At 42.6% G+C, this 11,585-nt stretch overlaps 1 protein-coding gene across 1 annotated transcript in view; it reads right to left on the minus strand.

Annotated features, from left to right (window-relative positions):
* Window positions 1-11,585, minus strand: part of LOC118749764 (neither inactivation nor afterpotential protein C-like) — a 137,235-nt gene that overhangs the window by 632 nt on the left and 125,018 nt on the right. The window lies entirely within an intron of this gene.

Consider the following 11,585-nt stretch of genomic DNA (forward strand, 5'->3'; position numbering starts at 1 on the left):
CCTGCTGGACCAATCGGTTCTTCAACAAATATCAGACACTATCATCCTCAGTCAACCCTATAGAACAAAGGAAACCTGGTATGTTGACCAATCAGGCTCGGTCGCGATATGGATTGCTAACCCAAACTATCACGCAGAGAGCAGCGGGGTCGAACGTTGCTCAGTCTGTGTGACGCAGTTGTTGTCTTCAGGGAAAAGCTCGAAGGCCTTGAAGATATAACCGAAGATTTCAACGCAAGGGGCGTGAAATGGGGTATGTTTCAAACAAACACCAGGGGAAGACTGGTCCTGGAAATGGCAGCCCGAATTGGGCTGATCATCCTCAACACCGGAACGAGCCCCACATATCGAAGGCCGGGTTTTGGATACTCAATCCCTGACATAACCCTAGTGTCAGAGAGCCTTCTTCGAAGGGCTGATGGATGGAGGGTGATGGAAGACATGAGTGGTAGCGACCATAACTGCATCACCTTCTAGGGTCGATATTACCAAGTTCGATACATCACTCCTAGCAGATTCCCAAGGCATTTCACCCAGAACGGGAGAGATCTACAACAGGGCGTCTTGTTATAAGCTGGTGGATTAAACGATGCGCTGCATACACCGGGCATGCAATGCTTCAATGCCACAGAGGAGAGCATGGTCAAGTAAAAAGCAGGTATACTGGTGGAATGACCGAATTGCAGAGCTGCGAAGGGCCTGCCATAGAATGCGCAGACTTGCAACGCATGCTCGTGGCATACGTGAAGCGCTGACCAGAGCAGCTGCTTTCAAAAGCGCTTAGAAAGCACTTGGAGCCGAGATACAGAAGAGTAAACGGAACTGCTGGAAAGTGTTATGTGACGAAGTGGATTGTGATCCCTGGGGCCAGACAAAAGCTATGGATGGGGTCCGGGTTAAGAATATAGTGGATTCACTATTTCCCACACACCCAATAAGAGCACTTAGAGTGTTCGTCGAGGAGAAACCCGAGGCACCACTGTCTTCGGCAGACGAGCTGAAGTTAGCCATGCGAAGCATGAAAGCCGGCAAGGCTCCAGGCCCCGATGGCAAACCAGCGGAGGCAATCAGGTTAGCAGCGGTTAGCAGCGAAGATGAGCCCGGACCTCCTGCTTAACATATTCAAAAGCTGCTTTAAGGCCCAAGTCTTACCTAAACAATCGAAGAAGGCGAGGCTGGTTCTTATACCTAAGGGCAAAGGGGACTCCAACTCTCCTTCATCGTTCCGGCCACTCTGCATGTTAGACACAGTAGGCAAGATGATGGAGAGTCTGCTCAAAATACGCTTGTCGTCAGCCATAGAAGACGAGGAAGGCCTTCACCCCGACAACATGGCTTCAGGAAGGGACACTTAACCATAGGAGCAATTTGGGAAATAGTCGAGGCGGTACATAAAGCCGAAGAAGCCTGCCACCAAGCGTGGCCAATAGTGCTACTAGTCACACTGGACGTCAAGAACGCCTTCAACTCGGCGAGATGGGACGACATGCTGGAGGCTTTGGAAAGGTCATTCAAAGTTCCAACATACTTGCTAGATATGATTCGGGACTACCTCAGAGACACAACACAAGGTCCGAGAAAAATACCTATAAGCGGCGGAGCGACACAGGTGTTTGTACTTGGGCCGGACCTCTGAAACGCCACGTATGGCAATCTGTTGCGCACGGAAATTCCGGAGAGCGGCTTCCTTGTCGCTTTCGTGGACGACGCGGCCGCCGTCATAAAGCAAGAAACATCTAGCCAGCGCAGCTCAAGCTGAACCAGGTAATGCGCAGCGTCATTGCATGGATGAGCGATCACGGCCGGCAATTGGCTACAGCCAAAACAGAGCTCCTCACCAAAAAACGAATCCCAACAATTACAAACATGATGGTCAGACCTCAGCCCGTGACAACTTCTAGGTCTACAAAATACCTAAGGGTGAAGCTTGACAACAAACTCACATTCTGGGAGCACATTTAAAGGAATATGTGAAAAAGCTGCACAGAGCAAGGTGGCTCTAAGCTGGCTGATGGCGAACGTGGCCGGCCCGAAGCCATGCCGTAGGAAACTTTTGATTACAGCAGTACAGTCGGTGCTCCTGGACGGGGAAGAAATATGAGCCGACTCATTTAAAGACAAAAAGCTCCGGATTCAAATTCCGTGTACTTAACGTCTATTTACAATTTTGTATATATTTTATGTACAATTCAAAATATTATATATATATACATATATATATGTGAGTGTTTTGGGGCTCAAAGCCCTAGGATTGGGGTTCTCACACCCCCATCTACTTCGGAGAGGCGTTTGTTACCGTCACGTTTCCATTTCGTTAAATGCGGATCCGGTACCAACGTGCTTCTGGGTTTCTTCGGAACGATGGCCTGGTTCCTCGCTTTCGTTCTTTCTGGAGGTGGCGCCATAGGTCTTCTGTTAGTTCCGTTGGCAGTTTTGCCTCGCCGATAAGGTTATGCCAACTAGTTGGGGCGTTTGTTAGTTCAGCCTCGTTGGCGTCCAGCCACTTCATTATTCCGCCCATCCAGTCTTCTTCCTCGGAATGGGAGTTGTGGTTAGTGGCCTCCTCACCGACTTCGTGGAGTAAACCCTCGCTCGCCATCAAGCTCATCTCCCCGTCATCTTGTGTGGTATTGCTGATGGCCTCGCAAATATACCCCTTTGGTGGCGGTCCTTCTTCTGGAGTAGTTGCGGTGGTGTCAGTAAAAATGCGAAGGCGTATTCCTGCGCGTTGCTCGTCCTGATTATGTCTACTTCGCCCCGCCTTTTAGGTTGGTTGTCGTCTTCGTCGTCACTAGAAATTTCTATGGGTGTGATGGCTCTTTCCAACGCCCCTTTTTCCTCCTGTCATCCCCTAGTTCGCCGAACACCTCTGTTTCGTTGTCGTCTGTACTTCCCTCGCTGACCGGATTTCTCTTTCTTGATCTTGACGGCCTCTGGTGCCGTCATCCTCCTCAACCTAACCCGTAAGGAGTCGTTGGTTGGGTATTCGGCGGAGTATTCGTCTCCTTCACTTGTACTCTATGACGACATGGTGTGTTGAGATCGATATTCGTTTCTTGGCCGCTTTTTTATCTAAACGCGGCACACCTTTGCTAGGTTACGTTGCTGTACACAGCTGTTGCCTTTTGGCTTATTGGGTGTTGTTGGTTGCGATGGGACGTAACCCTTCCTGTGCGTGCTCATTGGCTAACGCACCTGATCACGTTTGTTTGCTGATGTGTGTCGTATGTAGGTATACATGTACATATGTTCCCCCATGTGTTTTGTTCGTTCTAATGCATTTTTCGTAGTTGGCGTGCTAATTCGTTTGCGCGCCTGATGGCACCACCTTGGTTTTGCCTGCAGTGCTGGGACCTGTGCCTTTGTTTATGTGCTGTTGCATATAGGTATTGTATGTATGTACGCATGCCAATGGTGTATGCTGTGCCTTTGTTTGTGCGTTGGTGTGTATGTAGGTACGTATATACATATGTATATATGTTGCTGTTTTGTTTGGTGGGTTTTTTTATGAATTTCTTTTCCACGCATGTTTGTTTACGCAGCTGGGTCACGCCACTTTGCCATTGCCTATATTGTTTATGCTGTGCGTTGGTTGATGTGTTGCTTTGCATCTCAATTGTGGGGTACAGTGACCAAGAGTTGATAAAAAATTTTCGCAGATTAGTTTTTTTTTGTTGTAATTCAAATGTTAAGAAATATGTACATATAATAATTTCCTGAATTCTATTATTTTTTCCCTTTTTCAAAAGTTTCTTGGGGATTTTTCTGAAAAAAATTTTCCTTCATAGACTTTCTTGAACTATTTCTTCTTAATTTTTCGCTTGCAAATTGTTCGCAAAAATTTTCTTAATTTTTCTTCGTTTTTCCTTTCAAAATTATATATTCTTAAGAAGTTTTACTTTATAATTTTTCCCAATTTTCGGCAATTTTTTTTTTAGGTTCTTTTGTTACAAATTTTCCTCAGAAAATTTTCTCAGTTTTCCAAATCGAAAGTTCATACAAATTTTCTTGAAATTTACATTTTCCTTAAAAAAAGGAATTTTCTAAGTTTTTATCATACAAATTTTCCTCAAACGCGTTTTTCCTCAAACATTTTTTTTGTTTAATTTGCAAAACTTTCCTGAATTATTTTTCCTTATTATTTTTTCACTTGCAAATTTTTCTTAACGATTTTCCTCCGTTTTTCTTTGAAAATTACATTTTCTTAAAAGTTTAACTTAAAAATTTTGTTGGAGGGCTTACGGAGGTAAACGCCTATGTACGATATTGAGAAGGGAAATTGCTGAGGCCTGGAATAAGTGGCTTCTGCTTCTCACGTGTAAGGGTAATCGATGTGAAGCACTCAAGTATTTGTATAATAATGCAAATGCGCATGTATGTAATTCATATGCAATTTAATGAGACAATATTGCAGTTCAATAGTACAAGAATGAGAATTCAATATAAATATAACACAAAGATGTTCCAAACAGTAATTGAAATGTAGATGTATAATTCAAATTGATACTTAGCAAAGTAAATGATGTATGTGGTAAATACTCCACGTTGATGAAGTTGATAAATTCCTTCGGTTGATGTAGTTGGTTAAAATGATACTTTCTCGATGATGGTCCGTCCGTATGGTCGAAAAAGGAGAACAGAAGAAGGGAAGAGAACCAATAAGGTGCCCCTATTTATAGCAGTCGCATGGCCACATCGAACTGCCGTAAGTTCGAAAAAGAGGGTGGCTGCGTTCTCTTTAGCAGAGGTGTATTTTAAGTGCGTAAGTCGCTTAAACATGGCGCCCCCGTTGCACTGGTGCAAGGGATTCCTGTACTCGTTCCAATGCCTTGATGGCTTCTTCTACGGCCCGGCGGGTTGTATTCGTAGGCAGATTGGCCGTGGTTCGCTCGCCAGGTAGTGGACGAGGTAGTAACGAGTGGTGTGGTCGGTCACAGGTTTTGCAGTTGTCAGGCGATGTGCACTGTCTCTTCCGATGTGTTCTAGCTAAACAATTCGAGCAGTATTTGAATTTACCTACGCAACGGATGCGATCTTCTACAGTCAGTTCCAAGAAAAACTTGCAAAATCTGAGTGCGTGATACCGGTGGCAAACTAAGCACAGATGTACGGTTGGATCACGACGCTGTGGTGCAAGGACTTTGTTGCATGCTGCTTCATATGGATGTCCAGCTGGTGCACGCCGAAGAAGTGGAATCGGAGTTAACTTTCGAGGTCGTTGTCTATTGTTATTCTTGCATGAAGTTACGCGCTGATGCTCAATTGATTCGGGTGGACTTGGTGAAGACGTGATTGAATCGCGACGTCGTCGTGTAGCATCCTTTTTCCCTGGGGCTAGCCGAAGATGAAGAGCTAGTTTACGTCTACGCGACGGTGGTGTGGTTGAGTAGCGACGCTGCTGTGCGGTGTTCTTGGTGCCTGGGACCAAGCGCAGATGCAGAACTGGTCTACGTCTACGGGGTGGCGTCGTGCTGCAGCGGCATACCATTTTGCTTCTGTAAAATAGACTTGCTTTAGTATAGGGTTTTTGAAAACTTATGGCTAGGAGAGAACAAAGTTCAGATATTGAAAGTTGCTGTCAGGGTGATGTCTTAGGGACATCTGACTGAATGGGTAGAGGACATAATTTTACGGTTGGTCTGGTGAACAGGCCGTGTTGCGTTTGAACGTCTGCAACACGCACTTTATCGTCCGGGCCAAGGTAGACCTTTACAATTCCTTCTAGACGCCATTCGTTGGGTGGTGTTAATTCGTTTTTAATGACGACAAAATCATTAACGGTAAGGTCCTTTGGTGGATATTTCCACTTGTATCGTTTGTGTAGTTCTTTCAGGTACTCTTCTTTCCACCGAACACTAAAGTGCTGGTGTAGCAATTTCGATTTTTCCTAGCGGTTCTGCAAAGAATAAGTAGATCTCTCTGGCGGTAATGCTGCCATGATTTGTGTTCGCATTTTTTGTTTAGAAATTGTACAGATTTTGCAACTGAAAATGATTTGTTTGACTTTGGACTTAAGTCTCGGGATGAAGAATTGCTGTTTTGTCATTCGGATCATGAGTTGATGTTCTGCATGCAATAGCAAAGTGTGTACAAACTGGAGAAATAAGTAGCAAAATCTTGATGAGTCAGGTAGAATAATTGGGTACGCTTTTGTTCTTTCAACAGCCATTCGGGCCCCTGCCACCAGAGTGTGTTGTTGATTAGCTCTTGTGGCTTGCAGCCACGTATTCCCAAGTCCGCAGGTTTTTGATTCGATGAAATGTGCTTCCATTTGATGTTTCCCATACTTTGGATTATTTGTACTGTTCGATTGGCGACATAAACTTTCCACGTACACGGTGGTTTTTCCAGCCACGAGAGTACTATTGAGGAGTCACACCAAAGAAATAGCTCATATTTTCCTAGAGGAAGTTGTGAAAGAACGGTTTTTTTTGCTTTCGATAACAGAACTGCTCCACATAACTCCAAGCGCGGAAGGCTTATTGATTGTAACGGAGCTACTTTCGATTTGGAGCAAAGTATCTGAGAAGTTACATGATTCTCGTGTGACTGAGTCCGAAGATAAATCGCTGCGCAATAAGCTTTCTCGGATGCGTCGCAGAATCCATGGATTTGGACTTTTCGATCGGGAGCGAATTCTGTCCATCTAGGTATTTGGATTTGTTCAATGGCTAGTAAATCTGCCAGAAATTTATTCCATTTGTGTAACGATAGTAGTTTAACGCATTCGTCCCATTCTATGCCTTCCAGCCATAATTGTTGTAATAGCATTTTTGATTGGATTATGATGGGCGATAGCCACTCTGCCGGGTCAAAAATTTTCGACACCGACGAAAGAATTTGGCGTTTTGTTGTATTTACTGATGGTGGTACGGGCTGAATGAATATGAGAACGAAACGTTTAAGGCATTCTAGCGTATGCCTAGCGTTTTCGTGGAACTTGAACAATCAAATTTGAGAAAATTTGTGGCTAGTAGATCTTCTGTAGGAATATTGTTTGGAAGTTCCGGGTGATTGGCTGTGATCTTTTTCAGTGGAAATCCAGCCGATAATAAACACTGGATAGGTTGAGCTTGTGCCTCTAAGGAGGATTGAATATCGTGCCTCCTCATAATATGTCATCGACATACGTCTCTTCGGTAAGGATGCGTTTGGCTAATGGATACGTGCGCTGCGAATCCGTTGCCAACTGATGTAAGGTGCGGATGGCCAAATACGGGGCACAATTTACGCCGAAAGTGACGGTTTTGAGTGCAAAGTCTCGAAGTTTGCTATCATTATTCCTACGGAAGAGAATGCGTTGAAATGGTTGATCTTGCTGATGTACTAGGATCTGCCGGTACATTATTTGGATGTCTCCATTGAATACGTATTTATAGAAACGCCAATTTAGTATTACAACCATCAAACCGGTTTGTAATCTTGGGCCTGTATGGAGGACATCGTTCAGAGAAAGTCCCGTCTCGGACGGTTTGGAGGCATTGAATACCACTCTTACTTTGGTTGTTTTGCTTTCGGCACGGATGACCGAGTGATGACGTAAATAAAATGACAAGTAGGTTGCGTTGTCATGGATTTCTTCAGACGGAGTGGGTTTCATATGCCTAAGAGTTAAATATTCTTCAAGTAATTGCGTGTACTCATCTTTTAGGCCGGGATTTTTGTTAAGGGTATGTTCCATACGAAGTGCTTGGCTTATGGCTTTTGAGCGCGAACGACCCAGCTTGAGCTGCGATGGAAATGTTCTTTTGAACGGAAGACGCACAACGTAGCGCCCGTCTTCTTCCCGGTATGTGGTGTTGAGATAAGGGTTCTCACAAAAAACGTCATCTTCAGATGGCGGATGGTGCTCGAGCAACTCTTCGATTTCCCAAAATTTTTTGAGTTGGCAATTTAAGTCTTCACTATCCTCAACGACATGAGTGTGACACGATGAAATGACTTCTCGTTTGGTGGGTCCACTTAGATACCACCCGAATATGGAATTTTGCGCTAAAAGATTTCCGAAGACATTGTGCTTGACACCGTCTTGAAGAATTTGTGGCATTAGATCGCTGCCAAGAACGATATCAATTTGCGAGGGTTAAAGAAGATGTGGATCGGCAAGATCTATGTCGATTATTTCGGAGATATTGGGCCTTCTCATGTGGAAGGTTGGAAGAAAACTGGTTAATTTTCGAAGAACGATTGCCTTGGCTTATATGCTGGTATTCTTTCTTTTTGGAAAAAGTATAAGATGCCAGGCGCGGTTGCTGTTTTCCACCATGGAACCCCCCAGTCCTGTTATGGAGAAGTTTTCTTTGGTGGTCGGAAGTTGTAACCTTTTTTGTGCTTTCTCCGATATGAAGGTTTTTTGCGACCCCTGGTCGATGAGCGCTTTGAGTGAAGATAACTCGCCTAAGTGCTTTACATGTATTATTGCCGTAGGTAATAACGTGGCTTCATTATTGCTAGCGAAGTTGGTTTGTATCACATCCGGAGAGCCCCCGGTTGTAGGGCTGCTGTTCTGCGATAGTTCGAATTTGATGTTTCGACTGGGTTGAATTTGACTGGTTTGATTGCGTATGCAATAACGAAGTTGAGTGGTTGGCTGCTTCTGCTAGCGGTGGTCGAGCATTAGGCTTCGAGGTTGAATTGGACTCAGGGTGCAATAAGCTGTGATGCGATTTTCTGCAATGGAAGCATTTATGGGTGCTTTTGCAGTCCTTTAATAAATGATTATATGCCAGGCAATTGGCACAATAGTTGTTTTTCTCAACAAACTTTTTTCGCTCGTGAATGCTGACTTGTCGGAATTTTTGGCAATTTCTTAATGAATGAGGATGATGGCACAGTTTGCATTTGAAAGCTAGATTTTCTTTGGAATGATAGGTTTGGACTTTATTGATTCATGCGGGAAATGAATGTCTACTCTTGGTAGATCGAATGCTGCTTAATTTTTCTACCACCTCGTAATGTTTGGTTAAAAACTGATCCATATGTGACCACAAGGGTAGTTCTTTCCGCGAGTTAAGAGATTGCTCCCAGCGTGCTAGCGTCTCATCTGGGAGTTTGGTAGAACATAAGAAGATGAGGATTGGATCCCAATTAGCAACTGAAACGCCTTGGGAGGTCAGAGAGGAAAGGCAATCAGTTATCGTTGTCTGGGCCCTTTGAATGGCCTCACTATTTTCTGAATTTGCAGCTGGTATGTTGAGTAAGGTTTTCAACTGATTGTCGACTAACATTCGTTTGTTATCGTAGCGTGCCCGCAGTGCTTCCCACGCTTGTGCAAAATTTTCGTCACATAACTAGTACTGTTTGACGATACCACCTGCCTTTCCTGGTCCTCAACATCCTCTTGATCGAAGTTTGAACAGAATTGAATAACACTGTTCGATTCAAAGATAAACTTTGCAGATAATGTCTAATCCAGCGACATGGTGGAGGCTAAACAGCTTTTAATTAAGATTGGAACCGAGACAAAGCTACGGAGTAGCGCTCGAAAATTCGCTATAAATTAAAGAACTTGATATAACCTCGCTATGCGTGACGTAAGCGATACGACGTGCACGCGGTTTTTGGTTAAAAAATAGAACAGGTGCTATTTCAAATATTAACCCTTCGGCGAAGTTTCTTTATGCGTTACGTAAGCGAGACGACGTAAAACGCGATTGTAATAAAGAAGAGACGACGGAGTTATTTGAAATATTTGAAATATTGAGAAAAGACTTTGGTGAATGCGATTTCACAAACTCAAATTTGCATAAATGGTTTTATGCGTTACGTACGCGGAGCGATGTAGACGCGATAAAGATGATGTAGATACGGATTGTTGGATATTGAATTTTTGTGTGAGCTTTCCTAGGCGTTTCGTAAGCGAGACGACGTAAACGCGCATCGAGGTAAAGGACAACGCACTGTTGGATTGTTGACCAAATATGTTTGGTCTTAAGGTGCTTACGTAGTAAGCCGTGCCGTTAACTTACGTAGAAATTAAAAATAGCAAAGTGAAGTGCTGGTGTTAAAATACTACGTTAACGTTGGGTTCAGGTAGATACGAAATATACGTATCGATTTTGATAGGTTTATGTTTGAATTATACAAATTTCTGAGAATAACGTGAAACAATGATTGTTTGCTGTGTACTGCTTTGCGTAGCCCAATGTATGTATCAGGTTTCCTTTCTATTACATACGACGGTGTTCTCGTGCATGCGTACGCCAATATCTAAATCGATTGCGCAAACTCCTGCGCGAGCATATAATAATGTTGACTGGGTTATGCGTATGTATATCGCAAAGACAGTGAAACTAGTTGACTTTGGTCAATGACGAATAATTGGAATTGAATGCCTGCCTTTGCAAAGTCAAAATATGTGCTGACGTTCTTGTGGACGGCGACGCAGGCAGAGCAATCGTTTGTCTATACAACTTAGGAAGTATTTTTTACTGACATATACATGTATACATATGTACATACCCTGCAGCGGGTTCGGAGACAATTGTCGCTTTCGTACTAGTTACATTACTAGTTCCAATTGCATGTTATGCTCCAGGTAATAATAAATCGAGCTATTGGTTACATATTGCACTTTCTAAAGGTTATTGGCCGTTTTAATATAATAGTGCTCCCTTATTACATAAAGCATTTTGTTATTTACCATTTAAATACAAATAATAAATTTTGAATACTTATCTATGTTCTGTTTCCCTCGTGTGACCACCTAGCAAATATCGGACTGATAAGTACCAAAATAAAGCAATACATATGCAGATACCCCTTTTTACATAACTACTATTTCTTAAATTATTTTGGGGGCAATTCACGTCAAATGTCCCAGCGCCCTGAGCGGTGCAAAACAAGCTTCTTTTCGACTAGCTGCGAAGCACACAGAAAATAGGAAAAATAATTCGAAAACTATGGTTTCTCTAGATTTTTATACGGGCTATGCGATGGCACTATGCGTTTTCCAAAATTTTCCCATTTTCATGGTGAAAATTCTGAACGAAAATATATTTGTAATTTTTCTGAACTATGGTAATTTTTAATATTGTTTTTAGTTATCTCAATCGAAAGATCAAGTCTTTTTACATATAAATCACTAATAAAAACCGACTTTTTTACTTTTCTGATTTATAAAGGCTTCTAGAGCGCAGCGCGCTAATCTGCTAACCGTGTGAGTCATAATAATATTGTTACAACTTTGCAACTACTTGATGTTTAATTTTGAAACTTTCGCAAAAACTTCCCTACATAGTCATCTACAACACTGTTTTAAAACAAAAAATTTATTTCAAATTTTATAACACAACTTTTGCATTTGAAATCAAACACCCTCTTAATTCTCATAAAAAAGTTATAAACGTGTAGTTTTATTTTTAGTTAGTATTAAGAAGTGGTGTTAAATTCTTTGGAATAGTTTGTAGTTTATTGTGTGAAAATTTCAAATCGATCGATACACAAACGACTGAGATATAGCGCGTTTAAATTACAATTTTGTTAAAATTATCAAGAATCAGTTCAGCCCAATAATAAAATTTCGGCACCCTGAAATTGTGCATACGAAAAAAAACCGAAATAATGCATATATGCACAGTTTCGGT

This window comes from Rhagoletis pomonella, unplaced genomic scaffold, assembly GCF_013731165.1.
Source record: "Rhagoletis pomonella isolate Grant_MI unplaced genomic scaffold, Rhpom_1.0 Rhpom_scaffold_00045, whole genome shotgun sequence".
NCBI classification, from domain to species: domain Eukaryota; kingdom Metazoa; phylum Arthropoda; class Insecta; order Diptera; family Tephritidae; genus Rhagoletis; species Rhagoletis pomonella.